This window comes from Hemicordylus capensis, chromosome 1 (genome assembly GCF_027244095.1).
Source record: "Hemicordylus capensis ecotype Gifberg chromosome 1, rHemCap1.1.pri, whole genome shotgun sequence".
In the NCBI taxonomy this organism is placed as follows: domain Eukaryota; kingdom Metazoa; phylum Chordata; class Lepidosauria; order Squamata; family Cordylidae; genus Hemicordylus; species Hemicordylus capensis.
In genome coordinates this window covers 440,395,795-440,412,872 of record NC_069657.1, presented here as the reverse complement: position 1 = coordinate 440,412,872, position 17,078 = coordinate 440,395,795, and positions in this window count along the sequence as shown.

Below are 17,078 nucleotides of genomic sequence, written 5' to 3'. Positions count from 1 at the left end.
CCGGTAGCTTGGAAGGTCGGGGTGCCGGACACATCTCTCTGCATCTCTCTGTGAGTGAGTGGTGGTGAGCAAGCTGTTCATTATAGGGATCCCCCCACTTCCCTGAAGCCAGTCAGGAGCACCATAGTCTGCCAGCCCCAGCCAGGGCTGGAAGACGATCAGTAAAATTGGGTTAGGAGAGTGCTCGTTCTCCCAACCCCATTTAAGAGGGTGGCTCCAGCGGTGAGTTTGCCACTGAGGCACTGCTGGGATCGAGCATGATCCCAGCAGTACAGATGTGCAGGCAAAACCAGGCTGGGCTTCTTTAGCTCAGTTTTGCCGGCTTGTGTGAATAGCTTCATTCATTGCTTTCTAAACGAAAGCAAAATATCCAAAAGGTACCTAGTATATAAGAAACAAAAACAAACGATACTTAAAAGGAACAATGAACAAAAAGTCAAATCAGAGGGGAACAGAATAGAAAAATAACAACACTGAGCAGTAAACACACATACACACAAAACAGATAATACAACATGTATGGAAACATCCGCAGGTAAAATCAATATCATTGTTCACTCTGAGTTCTAGCAAACAGAAAGGTCTTCACCTCACACCTAAAACATAACAAAGAAGGCATCAGGTGGACCTCTCTGGAGAGGGGAAATTCCATTTCTTTTCCATTCTTTACTGATTTCCCCCCTGCTTTCAGCTGCTGCTCCTTCTCTGCAATGTTTTCTTGTGGTTTTCCTATTGTACTTTATTGTATCAACTCATGAGCATAATTGAAATAAGTTTATTGAATGATGGTTCATAATGGGAGCCAGCGTGGTGTAGTGGTTAGAGTGCTGGACTTGGACCGGGGAGACCCGAGTTCAAATCCCCATTCAGCCATGAGACTTGCTGGGTGACTCTGGGCCAGTCACTTCTCTCTCAGACTAACCTTCTTCACAGGGTTGTTGTGAGGAGAAACCTAAGTATGTAGTACACCGCTCTGGGCTTCTTGGAGGAAGAGCGGGATATAAAATGTCAATAAATTTAAAAAAATAAAGTAGAATGGTTTGTTTCCATTAGGGATATGCACAAATTGACTTTTTAGATTCGATTTGTACCCGAATTGAATCACCCCAATTTGTTTTGGGACAGAATCTGGCCAGCTAGCACAGGGGCAAATCTCCCAAAACAGGTAGATTCGGGTACAAATCGTTTTGTACCCAGATCGATTCGCACACACAGCAGGCGGAGGCAGTGATTCTCTCAGCAGCAGGAAGGGGGTTGAAAAAAATTATATTATCTTTTCCTCAATCTGGATCAAAAAGCAGAGAATCCACTCCAGGCAACAGGCAGGCAAGGCAAAGCAAAGCAAAGCTCCTCTGGCTCTCTCTCTCTCCTTCCATAAGGCAAGAAGGCAGAATGGTGGCTGCCTGCCTGCCTAAGTACATTTGAAAATCCCTCTTTCTAACTCCCCCACCCTTGTCCTTTCTTTGACCCTTTCCCTAACCAATGCACGGTTAGTGACCTCTGGCAACACAAGATTTAAATGGAAATGAGGCAATCTGGAACCAGCGGGTGGGGGGGGGGAGGTAATGCCAGCCAATCGTTGCACGCCATAAATCACCAATCTGAAGCTTGGGAGGGCTTGATTTTTTTAAAAAAATTCCTGACACAAAATGGAGACCACAAGAGAGATGGCCACAAAATGGAAGTCTGAATGTACAAATTTTTCAGGTCCGAAATCTGGGCGATTTGTTTTGGGCCCAAATCTGGCCAGCTAGCACAGGGGTGATTTGTTTGGGCCACAAATCACCCCAAACAGATAGATTTGGGTAGAAATCATGTACCTGAATCAATTCACACGTCCCTAGATTCACACATCCGCTAAAGCTGAGTAACAGACATCAGGTAGTAGATATGGCTCTTGATAAACTAGTCTCGAGCAGGGATGTGTCTGAATCGTTTCGGCGCACCATTAGCAAGGAGCCGAAATGATTCAGGTGGCTGCATCCAAAATGTTTCCATGGGGGGCGAGTGGTAGCTTTAAGAATGAGGCACACAGGTCCTTACCTGCTCCTCTGCTGCCCCACTGCTGTTCTGGTTGTAGTGCTGTCCTTCCCCAAAGGCCACTCATAGCTGTGTTGCAGCAGCAGCACGCACCTGACCACTGAGTATGCACAGCAGCCATTTGTGTGGTCAGCATGGTCACAGCATGGTGTGTGCCGCCACTGCGATGCAACCATGTGTGGCCTTTGGGGAAGAACAGCACCACAACCAGAACAGCAGTGGGGCAGTAGAGGAGCAGGGTGGCAGAGGAGCAGGTAAGGACCTGTGTGCCTCATTCTTAAAGCTACCACTCGCCCCCCATGGAAACATTTTGGATGCAGCCGCCTGAATCATTTCGGCTCCTTGCTAATGGTGCGCCGAAACGATTCAGACACATCCCTGCTCCAGACTAGTTTATCAAGAGCCATATCTAGTACCTGATGTCTGTTACTCAGCTTTGCAGCTCCATTTCTTCAAGAAAGCTGAAAATGGTCTTATGTGGGCAAGCAGACTATGGCGAAGAACAAGAAAAACAATATTCTAATGCCTGATATTTATGTTGCTGGTGGCAGTGGTGTTGGTTGGTGTTCCATTTTTGCTGGTTTATTATTGTTGTTGTTGTTGTTTACACACTCAGACAGGTGTTATTGACTGGTTTGTTTTATCCAGACATCGAGTCCTTCCCAAGGACCTGGGATGGCTGAATTTTATTATCAATATTGTTGCTGTTATTATTATAGATATTGTCGCAGAATATAGGCTGTTCCCAGTAAAGTTGCTTTTTGTAATTGGCTGATAGTGATTTCTGTGACCCCTATGGTGTTTTGAGGTGCTCTTCAAGGTCTTTTGGAACTGCACCCAGGGCGCCAATTACCACTGGGATTATTTTGGTCTTTTTCTGCCACAGCCTTTCAATTTCAATTTGTAGATCTTTGTATTTTGTGATTCACCTAGGGCTCCAATTACTACTGAGATTGTTTTGGTCTTCTTCTGCCATTATTATTATTATTATATTCTGCCAATTAGATTATATTATTATAATATTATTATTATTATATTCCACCAGTATTATTATTATTATTATTATTATTATTATTATTATTATGCTATTTACACATATCACTACTACTACTATTATTACCAACAATATCATAATGCCTCTTTTTATTATCACCCTTGGCTGATGTAGCAGGTTAAAAATCCACATGAATTCCCTATCGCTAAGCAGTGCAATTGTGTAAAAGTGCTATAGGAAATGACCTCAATATTCCTTTCCAAAGCCTTATTCTACATTTCAGAGTCAAAAATGGGACAATTATCATGTGTAAATTTTTTTAAAAAAATCACCCAAGAATGATGGAGCTTTATCTCTCTGTCTCTATTGAGTGAGTGCCGTTTCTTTTCTTGGTGATTCCCTGCTGGCTGCAGATTCAGTAATATCTTTATTGAAAATACTCTAATTCATATGGGGAGCTCAAAAGGACAGGTTCCTATGATACTGAAGCAAGGAATGATATTATAAGAAACACATCACCACCAGAGGCAGTACTGTCTGGGCTGTGCCCCATGATTCCAAAGAAAGCTACTTTCACCTGTGTAAGAGGCAATGAGTGAGACTTCAGAAACAAAGACTGACCACCATTATAGGTAAAGCAAGCAAGCAACCCACAGGGGCTGAAGAATGCTCTGAGCCACAGCTACTAAGGTAACCCCCACCCAGAAGAGGTTGGGGGGAGCTTGCCTTTGTAGTAGTTGCAGCAATTTGGAGCACTTCTTGGAGTCACTGGCTTACATTCTGTCACTGGCTTACATTCTGCACAACTAGCCATTGATCCAGGGGGTCAGTGGCGCCCCCTGGATCTACACCTTGCTTGCTGAAGGCAGTGGGGCTCTGTGCCTTTTATAGAGCTTGGCTTCTAGAGCATGATCTAAGGCAGTGGTTCCCATCCTGGGTTCCTCCAGATGCTGCCAAACTACAACTCCCAGCACCGCCAGCCACAATAAATTGGGGATCTAAGGGAACATGATACAGCCACCTTGCTGAACCTCAGCAGGTCTCGGTGTGGTCAGTGCCAGGATGGGAGACCCCTGGAGCCAGTGTGGGGTAGTAGTTAGAGTGCTGGACTAGGACCGGGGAGAACTGAGTTCAAACCCCCATTCAGCCATGAGACTTGCTGGGTGACTCTGGGCCAATCACATTTCTCTCAGCCTAACCTACTTCACAGGGTTGTTGTGAGGAGAAACCCAAGTATGTAGTACATCGTTCTGGGCTTCTTGGAGGAAGAGCGGGATATAAAATGTAAAAAAACCCAAACAAACAAACAAAAACCCAAAACAACAACTCCTGTATTAGGGATGGGGCCATAGCTAAGTGGCAGAACATCTGCTCTGGAAACAGAAGGGCATCTCCTACGAGGGTTGGGAGAGACTCCTACCTGAAACTCTGGAGAAGCCGCTGCCAGTTGGCATAGACAATACTGATCAAGATGGACCAAAGTTTGCTTTGGGCTGTTTCCTGTGTTGTGAGTGTGCCCTCTTCCGATCATTCTCCCATTGGGAATGTCTGTCACCAGTGTGATGATGCAATTCTTAGTATTTATTTTAATTTTATTTGATTTCTATACCACCCTTCCAAAAATGGCTCAGGGCAGTTTACACTGACAAATAACAAACAAACAAACAAACTCTTCTCCAGAGTTTCAAGTAGGAGTATCTCCTCCCTGTCTTAAAGTGAGAGTAAGGTGTAGAATCATGCAAAACCAGAAAGTGTGCCTCTTCCTTGCATCGATGGCTCACTGCGCAGAATATAAACCATCTTGTCTTAATCAGGGATTCTGGGGGACGTTTATGGCTGCTTTCATGGGCCAATCACTCTCCTAAACGGGGCTGTGTGGCCCCATTTGGGAGGGAGATTGATCCGGGAGCAGGAGTAGCTCTCCCTGCCTTTAAAGCAGGGAGAGTTGCTCTGGTCGTGGTGCCAACGCAGCGTGGACCAATTTCGGCTTCAAATGGGGCCGCGCGGCCCCATTTGGGACTGAAATAACACCCCCGCGTCTGACGTCAGATTCAGGGGGTGTGTCTGGGGCCACTAATTGGCCCAGGTTCTTTGAACCCGTTCGCCCAATAGTGGCTCCACCCCTGGTCTTCCTCACTCTAGTCCTTTTTCATGCAGCTAATTGGGTATCCATGATTCAATGCATGAATCATCCAGGAACTGCTCCAAGTAGTTCCTGCATTTAATTTAGAGCACTTTGTTGAGTTTCTTTTTTCCTTTTCTCCATTCGCTTTTGAGATTAAAGAGCTTTACAAAAAGCAGACAGGCAAAAATCATCAGCAGACATCTGTAAGCACCTACTGAAATAATTATTTAATGCACACTCTTAAAATTTAAATTTAGATTTAAAAACTCTGTATGCAAATGAGAACAGTGGTCATCATCGTGCAATGGTTGAGATTTTGTTTTCATTCAAATGCTTGAGAAAACACACAATTTTTCAAGGTTGTCCTGAGGTCAGGAATAAACAACACTAAGACCAAAAGAGAACTTCAGCAAAGTAGCAAACCAATGCCAATTAACTAAATAATGATTGCTAATTGTTTTTTATATTATGAAAGCAGATCACATTCTTTCATTTTATAAATGATAAACATGCTTTATGCAACAACAATAGAACTTCCTAATGTCTCCTGTGTTCCAGGAACCTCACTTTGGGAAATGTGTCTGTCAGAATATTTGGGGCCAAACATGTGGATCTTTTCTACCAGATTGCTGCCTGCCTGTGAAAGAGAAGGTCAATGTGAATCATCCACCCACATCATTCTGGTTAAGACTGCACAAACCTTTGAAGGCCTATTCAGATGTGGCTTGATTCAGCCTGGTTCAGCCTTAAGTGAACTGCTGTCTTCTTTGCTGAATCAGGCCTAAGGCCTTTTTAGTCCAGCACCCTGTTTCACACAGTGGCCCACCAGATGCCTTGGGAAGCCACACAACCAGGAGATGCCCCCTCTCGTGCTGTGGTTCCCCTGCAAGTGGCATTTGCAGCCTGCCTCTGAACCTGGGTGCCAGGGGAGTATCAGCGGGAGGGAGGGCATGCCCTCAACTCCTGCCTGTGGCTTCCAGCAGCATCTGGTGGGCCACTGTGCGAAACAGGATGCTGGACTAGATGGGCCTTGGGCCTGATCCAGCAGGGCTGTCCTTATGTTCTTATGTTCTGGAGGCAGCCCTATATACATCAGGACTAGTAGCCCATGCTTAAAGTCATCCAAGCTGATGGCGATTAAGATATCCCATGGCAGAGAATTCTATAGTAGTTTAATTATGTGCTGTGTGCAAAAGCACTTCCGTTTGTTGGTCCTAAATTTCCTGGTCATCAGTTTCATGGGATGACCTCTGCTTCTAGTCTTGTGCAAGAGGGAGAAGAACTTCCCCCTGTCCACTCTCTCCACTACATGTATAATCTTATAACCTTCTATTATGTCTGTCCTTACTCTCCTTTTTTCTATGTTAAAAGGCCCCAAATGCTGCAGCTTTACCTCATAAGGAAGGTGTTCTAGCCCCCCTGATCATTCTGGTTGCCCTCTTCTACACTTTTTCCAGTTCTATAATGTTCCTTTTGAAACATGGTGATGAGAACTGCACAGGCTATTTAAAATGTGGCTACACCCTAGATTAATAATATTAATAAATAGGCATTATAATAGCAGTTCTATTTCCAATCCCCTTCCTAATTATCCCTAGCATGGAATTGGCCTTTTTCACAGCTGCAGTGCACGGAGTCAACATTCTCAGTGAGTTGTCCACCAGGGTCACAGGATCCCCCTCCTGGTCAGTCACAAACCCCATTAGGGTATATGGGAAAGGGAAAGGATGAGAGTTGGCTTGGGTGAGGCACTGTCTGTCTGTCTGCCTCTGCTGCGCCCTCTCCAGGTGTGTTGATGTCACTGCTTCTCCTGGTGCTATAAAGGACAGAGTGTGAGCCTCTGGGTATGAGCTGAAGGGCGAGAGCACAAGGGTTACATAAGAACATAAGAACAGCCCTGCTGGATCAGGCCCAAGGCCCATCTAGTCCAGCATCCTGTTTCGCACAGTGGCCCACCAGATGCCGCTAGAAGACAGGAGTTGAGGGCATGCCCTCTCTCCTGCCATTACTCCCCCGCAACTGGTACTCAGATGCACCCCTCCCCCGAGGCTGGAGGTGGCCCACAGCCCTCCAACTAGTAGCCATTGATAGACCTCTCCTCCATGAAGTCATCCAAACCCCTCTTAAAGCCATACAGGTTGTCGGCTGTCACCACATCCTGTGGCAGAGAGTTCCACAAGTGGATCACGCGTTGTGTGAAAAAGTACTTCCGTTTGTTGGTTCTAGACCTCCTGGCAATTTCATGGAGTGACCCCTGGTTCTAGTGTTGTGTGAGAGGGAAAAGAATTTCTCTCTCTCCACTTTCTCCACGCCATGCATGATTTTATAGACCTCTATCATGTCTCCCCGCAGTCATCTTTTTTCTAAACTAAAAAGCCCCAGGTGTTGTAGTCTTTCCTCATAAGAACGGTGCTCTAGGCCCCTGATCATCTTGGTTGCCCTCTTCTGTACCTTCTCCAGTTCAACAATGTCCTTGTTCTCATCCTTGTGGCTCTCAACCTTGAGGTGAACAGCCTGGAGTCTCAGAAGACTAATAATGCATCACTCCTTCCATCAAGGAGTCAGCAGGAGAGCTGACTTTATGACTGAACAAGTCTTGGGCTTGATTTTATAAAATCAGAGGAGCTGTGGATGGTTGGGCTGGGGAGATGTGAGAGCATTGGGGATGGTTGAGGGGCAGCAATATGACAGGTAGCAGGCAGAGGGAAAGCAGTGGGAGTTGGGCAGGCCGTTACAGGGGGAAATGGTCCAGGCAATTGAGGCCTGTTCCTTTTTCCAGCTCTTTCCCCAACCCTGCAACCCCAGCGACCTCCAGGAACACTCCCTCAAGGATTAAGGTGCTGCTGTTGAATGCCAGGTCAGTAATTGTTAAAACAGCTCTTAGCCACCATTTGGTTGTGGATGAGCATGCTGACCTGGTATGTGTGAAAGAGACCTGGTTGGATTGAGCTGGGTGAGGTTGGTCTCTCTCAGCTTTGTTCTCCAGGTTTCCTGATTCTGCAGCAACACTGCCTTGAGGGTCAGGGAGGGGGCAGTTGCTCTCCCCCACTAAATATAAGAGAATCACCACGTTAAAAGATGTCTCTTTGCTCCACCTCCATTGCACCTGCTCATTGCAGACCAGCAGAGCTGTTCCAGGTAGCAAAGACATTGCTCCTAGGGATGTGCAAAAAATATCAGGCACAGAATGATCTGTGCCCGAAATGAGCAATTTCGGGTGATTCGGGGCCGAACCGAATCACCCCCAATGTCCCCCGATATTTTCTGGGCCCGAGTCGAATCACCCAAATTTTGGGCCTGAAAATTTCGGGTGATTCAGTTCATGGTTGATTTTGGGGGATTTTTTGAAGTTTTAGAGACTTTAGGGCTGTTTGGGGGCATAGCATGGGATCTGGGCAAAAAGAGTGGGGTGGGGTGGTAGTGCCTAATGGGTGCAGGCTACCACCCCAATTTCAGGGGGATCGGGCAAAGGGCTGATTTTTGGTAAATTTCTAAAGTTTTCATGTCTTTGGGGCAGATTGGGGCATATTGGGGCAGAAAGTAGGGCCTGAGGCAGAATAGTGGGGTGGGGTGGTAGTGCCTAATGGGTGGAGGCTACCACCCCAATTTCAGGGGGATTGGACAACAGGCTGATTTTTTGAGATTTTTTGAAGTTTTAGTGACTTTGGGGCCGTTTGGGGGCAGAAAGTGGATCTGCCCCAAAAGAGTGGGGTGGGGTGGTAGTGCCTAATGGGTGGAGGCGACCACCCCAATTTCAGGGGGATTGGGCAGAGGGTTGATTTTTTGGGAATATTTGAAGTTTGGGTGTCTTGGGGCAGATTGGGGGCAGAAAGTGGATCTGCCCCAAAGGAGTGGGGTGGGCTGGTAGATAGTGACTAATGGGTGAAGGCTACCACCCGTCCCCAATTGCAGAGTGATTGGGCAGAGGGGTGAATTTTGGTGAATTTCTGAGGTTTGTCTTCAGAAGGTGAAGTGTGCTAAATTGATTACTTCCTCATATTCATAGTAATTGAGAGTGCGAAAAAGTGGAAGTGGGGTCATGAGAGTTGTTTAATTGAAAAAAATCTCATTTGCTATGATAGAATGAGAATTCACACCTCAGAAAAAACTTGGGGTGGTAGCCTCCACCCATTAGGCACTACCACCCACCCCACTATTCTGCCCCAGGCCCCACTTTCTACCCCAATCTGCCCCAATCTGCCCCAAAGACATGAAAACTTCAGAAAACTTCAGAAATTTCCCAAAAATCAGCCCTTTGCCCGATCCCCCTGAAATTGGGGTGGTAGCCTGCACCCATTAGGCACTACCACCCCACCCCACTCCTTTTGCCCAGATCCCATGCTATGCCCCCAAACTGCCCCAAAGTCACTAAAATTTCAAAATTTCCCCCAAAATCAGCCCTTTGCCCAATTCCCCTGAAATTGGGGTAGTAGACTCCACCCATTGGGCACTACCATCCCACCCCAAAATTTTGCCCCTGGGCCCCTTTACCCCCAAATCGATTCGGATTCGGATTCGGATTAAATCCTAATCCGAACCGAATCAAGGGTGATTCGGGTGGCCCATATTCGGGCACAAAACAGAACAGGGGTGATTCGCTTCGGGTCCCGAACCGAATCACTGAATACCCGAATTGCACACCCCTAATTGCTCCACACATCCCCCGCCCCAGGTAATGGGAGAGGAATCATCTATAGTAGGGATGTGCATGGTTTGGATCGGTCCGGACCGGCACCGAAGGGGGGTCTGCCTTTAAGGGTGGGGAGGGTTTACTTACCCCTCCCACCGCTTTGCCCCCTCCAGCGCCCGTATTCTTTGTAGAAATTGGGGCAGCAGGATACCTCCCCGCCGCCCCTTCTGCCTCCTCCAGTGCCAATGCCGGCTCCAGGACGGGGTGGGCGCGCGCGCAGCTTCGCTTTACAAAGATCCTTTCGCTGGTGCTGAGGGACTAAACACGCGAACAGAAGCCGGCAGAGCACCGCTCTGGCCGGCGGCTCCCCCATCCTGAGCTGCCGCCGCCACCGCCCAGCAGCCACTGAGAACACCCAGGGAGGATGCGCCATCGCCGACACGCCGCGGCGCCCAGGAAACCCTCACTTCCGGCTTCCATGCAACTTCCCCCGCATACAGAGTGGCAGAATGCAGCCACTCTGTATGTGGGGGAAGTCGCATGGAAGCCAGAAGTGAGGGTTGCCTGTGTGCTGCGGCGCGTCGGCAACGGCGCGTCCTCCCTGGGCGTTCTCAGTGGCTGCTGGGTGGCGGCGGCAGCGGCAGCGGCTCAGGATGGGGGAGCCGCCGGCTGGCGCGGTGCTCTGCCGGCTTCTGTTCGCGTGTTTAGTCCCTCAGCACCAGCGAAAGGATCTTCGTAAAGCGAAGCTGCGCGCGCGCCCACCCCGTCCTGGAGGCGGCATTGGCACTGGAGGAGGCAGAAGGGGCGGCGGGGAGGTATCCTGCTGCCCCAATTTCTACAAAGAATACGGGCGCTGGAGGGGGCAAAGCAGCGGGAGGGGTAAGTAAACCCTCCCCGCTCTTAAAGGGAGACCCCCCCACCCGAAACGAAACGGCCAGGGGACGGACCGGTCCGGACAGTTCGGAGGACTTTACAATGGCCTCCGAACCGGTTCAGACTCATCTATAATCTATAGCCCATTGTGATCATTTTGCATGCCACTTTGCTGATAAAGTTGCTCACATCCATGCTGATTTGGACTTCAGAGTTTTGGCAGTTCTGGCAGATGTGCCTCAAGCACCATCTGATCCTATTGTGTTGGATTCTTTTCAGATGGTACAGCCTGAGGATGTGGACAAGATCCTGGGCAGTGTGTGGGCAACATAGTGTACTCTTGACCCTTGCCCTTCATGGCTAATAAAAGCTGCCAGGGAGGGTACAGGCAGATGGTTGGAAGTAATCATTAATGCTTCATTAAAGGAGGGCAGGATGCCATCATGCCTCAAAGAGGCAATGGTAAGCCCATTATTGAAGAAAACTCTCCTTTGATCCATCCAAACTGGATAACCTCTGCTAACTGGGCAAAGAGGCACCTTTTAACGTGGTGATTCTCTTTATTTAGCAGAGGGAGAGTAACTGGCCCTATCCACCCCCAACACAGTACCTCCAGTGACTGTTGCTGGTGTCTATCTTATGTTTCTTTTTAGATTGTGAGCCCTCTGGGGACAGGGATCCATCTTATTTATTTATTATTTCTCTGTGTAAACTGCCCTGAGCCATTTTTGGAAGGGAGGTATAGAAACTGAATTAATAATAATAACTGAAACATCTGCAAAAAATACAAGCTACCTGTAGCCAAAAATTGGTGGGACCATAAAATTGAAAAAGTTGAAGAAAATGAAGATGCAAAAATATTATGGGACTTCTGACTACAAACAGACAAACATCTGCCACACAATACACCAGATATAACTGTAGTCGAGAAGAAAGAAAAACAAGTGAAAATGATCGACATAGCAATACCAGGGGATAGCAGAATAGAAGAAAAAGAAATAGAAAAAATCACAAAATACAAAGATCTACAAATTAAAATTGAAAGGGTGTGGCAGAAAAAGACCAAAATAATCCCAGTGGTCATTGGCGCCCTGGGTGCAGTTCCAAAAGACCTTGAAGAGCACCTCAACACCACAGGGGTCACAGAAATCACCATCAGCCAATTACAAAAAGCAGCTTTACTGGGAACAGCCTATATTCTGCGACGATATCTATAACAATTGACAATAAAATTCTAGCATCCCAGGTCCTTGGGAAGGACTCGATGTCTGGATAAAACAAAGCAGTCAATAACACCTGTCTGACTGTGTAAACACGAAATAATAATAACAACAACTATAGACCTGTCTCTAACCTTCCCTTTTTGATCAAGGTCATAGAGCGTGTGGTGGTGTCCCAGTGGCAGAAGGTCTTGGAAGATTATCTAGAGGGTCTTTATTATTATCTAGACCCTTTTCAATCTGGCTTCCACCCAGGATATGGGACTGAAACTGCCTTGGTCGCAATAGTCGCATCAGCTGACTCTCGTTCAGCGGCCTTATTTCGGATTACCCGCTCCCTTCTTAGGAGAGTGGATCCGGTAGATGTTCATTCTGGCTGCTGTGATCAATTTGCTCGATTCTTTGCTGATAAAGTCACCCGCCATTGGCTAGAGTTGGACTCTGCTTCTATAGGACCTGATCAGATAGAGGAGATTCCGCCTTGTGACATTACATGGGACACCTTTGAGCTGGTCGAGGATATGGACACGATTCTCTCAGGTATGGGTGCGGCAACATGTTGCTTGGACCCTTGTCCCTCCTGGCTGGTTAGAACAGCCGGTGGGAATGTTAATTCTTGGATACGGGAGTTGGTTAACTCCTCGCTATGTGAGGGTTTTGTGCCAGCAGCCCTTAAAGAGGCGATAGTTCGTCCTCACTTGAAGAAACCCTCCCTGGACCCTGAGGTCCTTGACAACCTCCCTTTTTTAGTGAAGGTGTTCGAGAGGGTTGTATTGGCCCAGCTTGAGAGGATCTTGGAAGAAACTATCTATCTTAATTTTTATCAGTCGGGTTTCAGGCCTCGGCATAGCACAGAGACAGCAATGGTTGCTCTGGTAGATGACCTTCTTTGGGACCTTGATGGTGGTATTTTCCCTCTCTTGGTCCTTTTAGATCTCTCAGCAGCTTTTGACTCTATTGATCATGCTATCCTTCTTGACTGCCTGCGTGGGTTGGGTATCGGGGGCACTGTCTTACAGTGGTTCCGTTCTTACCTTAGTGGGCATGTCCATTCGGTATGCATTGAGGACATATGCTCTGACCCATGGCCACTCCTTTATGGAGTTCCCCAGCATTCAGTTCTTGCCCCTGTCCTCTTAACATCTATATGGAGCCGCTGGGTCAGGTCATTTTCCAGTTTGGGGTGAGATTTCATCAATACACTGAAGATACTCAGCTGTATATTGCCACCCCAGACCATTCTGGGGATGCTGTTTCTGTGCTTACTCAATGCCTGGAAGCTGTTAAGGTCTGGATGAATCAAAATAAGCTCAGACTGAATCCCACTAAAACTGAACTACTTTTACTCAGCCCTCATACTGGCCAACAGCTGGATGTGAACATTGTTCTAGATGGGGTGGCGCTGCCCCCAAAGGAGCTTGTTTGTGATTTGGGGGTCCTTTAGGACTCGCGCCTCCTTCTTGAAAAGCAGGCGGAGGCTGCGTCCAGAAGTGCTTTTGCCCAGCTTCGTCTGATTCGCCAGTTACAGCCTTACTTTGATCGGCAGGCATTAATGACAATGACCCATGCCCTTCTTATCTCCTGCTTAGATTATTGTAATACCCTCTATCTAGGGCTACCTTTGAGGATGATTGGAAAGCTACAACGAGTCCAGAATGCAGCAGCTCGCCTACTCATGGGTGCCAGAAAATATGACAGGGTAACACCTCTCCTGCAGTCATTGCACTGGTTGCCTATTCGCTTCTGAGTTCAATTTAAGGTCCAGGTTTTGACCTTCAGAGCCTTGCGGGGTTTGGTGCCTGTCTACCTACAGACCCACCTCTCCCATCCAGTTAAATCCTATCCAGTCAGATCTTCTCAGATGGCCCTTCTGTTGGTCCCTGGTTTCTGAGAGATTCGGGGCGCTAGGACCCACAAAAGGGCTTTTTCGGTTGCTGCCTCACCTCTCTAGAATTCCCTTCCACTTCAGATTCGTTTAGCTCCTTCCTTATTGATTTTTAAATCTCTATTGAAGACTTTTCATTTTCGCCAGGCTTTTGCTCTGTAGTTTACCTATTTGGTTTTTTCTTTTTTGTTAGTTACTTTAGTTTTTAATTTAGAATGTAATTTTAATGCTGTCTTGCTTTGCATGTTTTTGTACACCGCCCAGAGTCTTTGGAGTGGGCGGTATATTAAAAGTTTCAAATAAATAAATAAATAAATAAATAGTGGATTACCTACGCCAGGAGCTAGACAGTGGGAGTGCGACCTGTTGGTTCTGCTGGACCTCTCAGCAGCATTCAGTACCATCGACCATGGTATCCTTCTGGACTGCTTCTCAAGTATAGGAATTGGAGGTACTGTGTTGGAGTGGCTCTGGTCCTTTCTTGGGGGGAGGGTCCAGAAGATGGTGCCAGGGGACTACTGCTCGGCTCCATGGCCATTGGCCTGTGGGGTCCTGCAGGGTTTGGTTTTGTCCCCCATGCTGTTTAACAACTACATGAAACCGCTGGGAGAGGTCACCTGGGGACTTGGACTGAGTTGTCACCAATATGTAGATTTATTTATTTATTTATTCATTCGATTTTTATACCACCCTTCCAAAATGGCTGACACTCAATAGATGACACTCAACTCTATCTCTCCTTGTCACCTGATCCTAGGGAGGCAGTGGATGTCCTGAACCAGGCGCTGGAGGCCGTCATGGGTTGGATGTGGGCTAATAAACTGAGACTGAATCCTGACAAGACGGAGGTAATGTTGGTCATTAGGAGAGCCAATCGGGATGAAGAGATTCTACTGGTTCTGGATGGGGTACTCCCCTTGAAAAATCAAGTACACAGCTTGGGGGTATTATTGAACCTGTCTCTCCTTTTGGAAGCTCATGTGGAGGCGGTGGCCAGGGGTGCCTTTGCACGGCTACGGCTAGTGCACCAGGTGTATCCCATCTATTTATTTATTTATTTCCAAATATTCTTCAAGGGCAGCTCTACATAGAGTATATTACAGTAATCCAGCCATGATGTTACTAAGGTTAGTAACTGTTATCTGCTGTTCTATTTTTATGCTTGTTTTATATGTTTTTAGCTTGATGTTTTTATTACTTGATGTTTTTATTGCTTTTATTGTATGTTTTAATTTGTGTAAACCGCCTTGGGGTTTTCTTTTAATGAAAGGCGGTATAGAAATGTAAAAATAAATAAATAAATAAATAAAAATTTATTTACTTATTTACACATTTAATTTTTATACCACCCTTCCAAAATGGCTCAGGGCGGCTTACAATTTAAACAAAACCATTAAAATCAATTAACAGTTAAGACAGAGATTATAAAACACCATAAAACAGTGATTAAACAATCAAAACAGTTTAGAAACCCTTTCTCGAGAAGGCAGATTTGTCAACAATTATCCATGCCTTAGTAACATCATGGCTGGATTACTGTAATATACTCTATGTAGAGCTGCCCTTGAAGAATATTTGGAAACTGCAGCTAGTGCAAAATGCAGCAGCTAGGATGTTATCTGGAGCTGCCTGCTGGGATCACATCACACCCATTTTGAAGGAGCTGCACTGACTGCCAATTTGTTTCCGGGTCCAATTCATGGTGCTGTTTTTGACCTTTACAGCCCTTAACGGTTTGGGCCCTGGATACCTGAAGGACCACCTGCTCCCAAGGGTTGCTGCCTGCTTGATAAGGTCATCAGGGGAGCTCTGGGTGCCAACAATGAGGGAGGTGAGTCCTTCATCTCATTTTTTTAATTAAAAGAAATTGCCAGGATACATAAGTCTGTTCCTCTAATTTTTGGTTGGTATATTTACCCAAAGTCCAAACCCATCTTCTCCAGACAGATTTGATTCCTTTTTAAAAAGATTGTTGAGTTACAGGGAGGGCTAAACTATTGGGTGGATCACTTCCTCATTTGTAAGACTGCAACACTACACCAGTGACTAATGTGGTGACTAATCTGAGTATCTGCTTGTATGTTGACACATATTTCAAATTTCAAATAACCTGTGGAATGTACATTTAAAGCAATTTGCTAGCAAACATTTTTTTGATGGATAACAATCATATTCATTCCATTATTTTGGTTGAGGTAATTTCCCCCCAATTTGTGTTGAGGCACGAAAATTACAAATTCAATTACGTTTTTTGTTAAAACATCACACAGATAATTTCAGTCTCTGTTCCCTTAAAGTTAATTAAGAATGAAGCTACTTGTTTTGAAAGTATTCAAACTATAATGCTTCATTTACCAATTTGGTCTAATCAGACTATTTGATTGGAGATGTTATTTATGCTTTTTTCCAATTGCCAAGAGTTTTAGTGTGTTCAAATAGTCAAAGCTGATAGTAAGACTGTGAAATAAATGTGGTTATGAGTATGACAGGCATTTTTTAAAGGTCTTGCATTTTTGTGTGAGTAATAAATACTTCCAACTTCTATATTTGTTGTAACGAATACTTCCAACTTCTGCATTTGTTGCTTAACGATAATTAAGAAATTGAGGTGGTTCCCACGATCAGTGGGAGCTGCCTGGAGAGCGTTTGTGGGGAGAGCGGGCTTAGCAACATCACTGAGCATTCGCTCAAAGTTTCTTAAAGTGGCAGGCACCTTGCAAATGAGCTCAAGGGAAAATAGGAACATAGGGAGCTACTTTCCACTGAGTCAGACTATTGGTCCATTCAGCTCAGTACTGTCTACACAGACTGGCAGTGGCTTCCTGAGGCTTCCAGGCAGGATTCCCGCTCAGCCCAAGCCGGAGATGCCAGGCAGGGAGCTCAGACCCTTCTACAGGCAAGCATGCAGGGGCCCTTCCTAGAAAAGCTCCACAGTTGCACGGACACATATGTAGTCACCAAATGCAAACCAGGATGGACCCTGCTTTTCAAAGGGGACAATCCATGCTTGCTAACATAAGACCAGCTCTCCCCCATGGATTAGGGACCACTGGCCCCCTAAAAAGCAAGGGGCCCCTGTTGTGGGAAAATCCTCTGGAACCTTGCCCTCCTGTTTAATTCATTCCCTTGTTTTCATCCTTCCATCAGTTTTGATAGAGAATGGGGAGTCTTTCTGAACTAAAGAGGATTAGAGCAGGTTCCAGCAATAGAACTCGTTGCCTGACAGAATTGAGTCAAATTCAACAAGGGGTGTGTGCTCAAATAAGCTTTGTATTCATTATCATGAAGGCACAGTACAAGTCAACATAAGT